The sequence below is a fragment of the Arachis ipaensis genome, chromosome B06 (genome assembly GCF_000816755.2).
Source record: "Arachis ipaensis cultivar K30076 chromosome B06, Araip1.1, whole genome shotgun sequence".
In the NCBI taxonomy this organism is placed as follows: domain Eukaryota; kingdom Viridiplantae; phylum Streptophyta; class Magnoliopsida; order Fabales; family Fabaceae; genus Arachis; species Arachis ipaensis.
This window is the reverse complement of record NC_029790.2, coordinates 113,505,743-113,508,514: the sequence shown is the minus strand read 5'-3', so window position 1 is coordinate 113,508,514 and position 2,772 is coordinate 113,505,743. Positions and strand designations below refer to the sequence as shown.

General features: G+C 33.8%; 1 long non-coding RNA gene across 1 annotated transcript; it reads right to left on the bottom strand.

The window, feature by feature from the left end:
* LOC110263489 lies at positions 91-1,997 on the bottom strand. The gene is made up of 3 exons (XR_002349257.1): positions 1,625-1,997; positions 1,473-1,526; positions 91-1,394 (listed from the first exon to the last, which is right to left on the bottom strand). It is a non-coding gene; the product is annotated as an uncharacterized LOC110263489 (long non-coding RNA).

Sequence of the window (2,772 nt, the reverse complement as noted above, 5' to 3'; positions counted from 1 at the left end):
TTGAATAATATATATAATAACAAAGAATTATTTGACACATAATAAATTGAATTTTGGATATATTTATTATTTCAATATAATAATCTTCTATTAGAGACAAATCAATCATGTGTTTAGTTTTGTAATTCAAAGTTGATGTTGGCTAAATATATCTAATGTATAAGCGATATCAAGTTGTAATCAAAATATGATATCTTGGGAGAAGGTTTTTACGGACACTAGGTGAGAATTATGGATAGGAGCACGGAAATGCCACTCTTGAGAAGGGAAATTAAAGATCGTAGTGCTTTCCTAATTAAATGACTTTGTTTACGGTTTTTGTAACTAGACTGAGTTAACTCTCGCTTAGCTGTCTAAGTAGTACTGCCTGTATTCTAATATTATTTGCTGCTTGCAGCTTAAGGACGTGTAACTCTAAATATCAATATTTGCTTGAATTTTCTGCTCAATAGAAAGACTTCAACTCTCAATCTCAATAGTAATGAAATCAATCTCTTTAGGGCTTCTGACTTCGAAAGTAGAAGATAGAGTAAATGCTGTTGTTGAAGGCCTTCTCTTGAGGATTGATGTGTCCATGGAACAATCTTTTGCAAGCTGACTCTTGCTAACCAACTCGGCTAAACTTTCTATATTTTGAGGGTTCACATAGTTGAATATCTCTTTCTTGAGTCCCCTTTTATACTGGGTACAGGCCCATTCTTCATAATTGGCTGAATTTTTCTGACAAGTTCTTGAGAAGCGGCACAAGTTATTAAATTCTCAGGTATACTCAGCAACAGACATACCCTCCTACTTCAGCTGCATTAGCTCCAGTTCCTTCGCGGTACGAATTGCTTGCAAGAAATACTTCCCATAAAATTTCATCTTGAACTTATCCCAAGTCAAAGCTTATTCAATTTCACCATAAAACACTATAAATGCACTTTTCCATCACAATTCAACCAATTCAACACCTATATCAATCAATTCCTCCTTCATAAACTCAACAATTCCACAATTCGTACATCAATATTCCAATATTAACAACATGAACACAATCTCACCACTCATATGCATCATTTATCATACCACATCAAAATTCTCATAACTACAATAATTCAACCTCAACATCAACAATTCCATCACAAGTCATCAAAACTATCACAAGCATTAACATCATCACACATTATCAATTTAACAACTGTCAACAACCAAATTCAATCCTATCGTAAGGTCCACTAGTCTAAGTTTTCAGAAATATTACATATTACATAGAGAAAATTGAAACCATACCTTGGTCGATTCTCAATATGCACAATACCCAAATTTGAGTCCAAACAAGCTTTCAATCACCAACAAATCACCAATCTCACATTCAAAGCTCCAAATCAACTCCAACAATTGTAAGAACTCAACTAAAATTATACCAATTACCACAAGTCAACCTAGAGTTTCCAAAATTACAATTTCACAAAGGCAAAGAGTTTTCTTACCTTTTTTGATGGTGTTTGAGGCGCAAACCACCAATAGCCCAATCTTAGATACCACTTAATCAATTGAAAACACAAAATCTATTCAAAACCAAAACTTTAATTTTTGAATTTCTTAGGGCAGAAAAATGGGCAAGAATTCTCGAGATTCTTACCATTTTGGTTAGATGAAACTAACGGGCTCAGAGAGAGTTTCGCGTAGCCGCAAACAGCTCATCAATCGGAGCACCGTAGCTCGAATTATGGCCTCCAGAAGAGAGGCGTGAATAGTAATAATGGTGGAAAAGCTCTCACCTCTCTCCTCATTCCTTTCAGCTGTGTTTGTGTTGTTTAAGTGATGAATGGGTTGAATGAGGTTCATTTAAGTGGTTATATATGTTGGCCTTGGGTCCAACTTGGGACCAGTCCAACCCGTTAGTGTTTTTGGCCTGTTTGGCCTAACTTTGAGCCAAACCTTTAAAATTAGCGCCCGATTTTTAACTTTAACTAATTTTCTAAATTTTTTTACTATTTTTACTACTCTCACACAGTACCAGATAGATTTAAGCTGGTACTGCCGGCTAATTTACCGATACGCATTTTTACACAAATTTTCACATAAAATTATATTTTCCAACTCAAAAAAATCTACTGAGTCCAAATATCATATTCAAATTTTCTAATTAATATTCTAAATTTTTAGATCCTATTTCAGGCAACTAATTTATTATTATTTTATGTTAATTAATCAGTTAATTATTTTCAATTCTTACAGATGTTATTGCTGACCAAGTATATATAAAATAAACTTAACTTCTAACCCCGATCCTACTAAGAACTTCCCAATTCTTACTCCCTATTTTTACCCCTTTCAGCTACATGTGTGAAGGTTTAGTGCGAAGCTAAAAGCGCATAGAAGATTATGTTTATTGAGTTGTTAGATCTTATTTTTCTCTCGTCGTTTACTATTTTTAGTTTATAGAGGGGATAGGACTTGTATTTGGGAATGTGTGTGTGTGTGTGTGTGTGATAAAGTGATTAAAAGTAAAAACTTTCTATTTTCTTAATTAAAGTTTCGGTACGTATTCGCGAAGGCTCAATACTAAATAAACATAGTATATAATTAATGGAATAGAGGTAAGTAGCGCCTGAACTTTTAGTACGATCATGAGGTGCTAAAAGTTATGGTGTTACATTATGGTATCAGAGAAGTTCGTTCTTGTTAGAGTCTTGTATACTTCACTGCGTACTTAGAGTATCTATCATGCAATAGGACTTATCCTAGTGACAAGAATTTGGGTTTCAGATGAATGATTATCTGTTA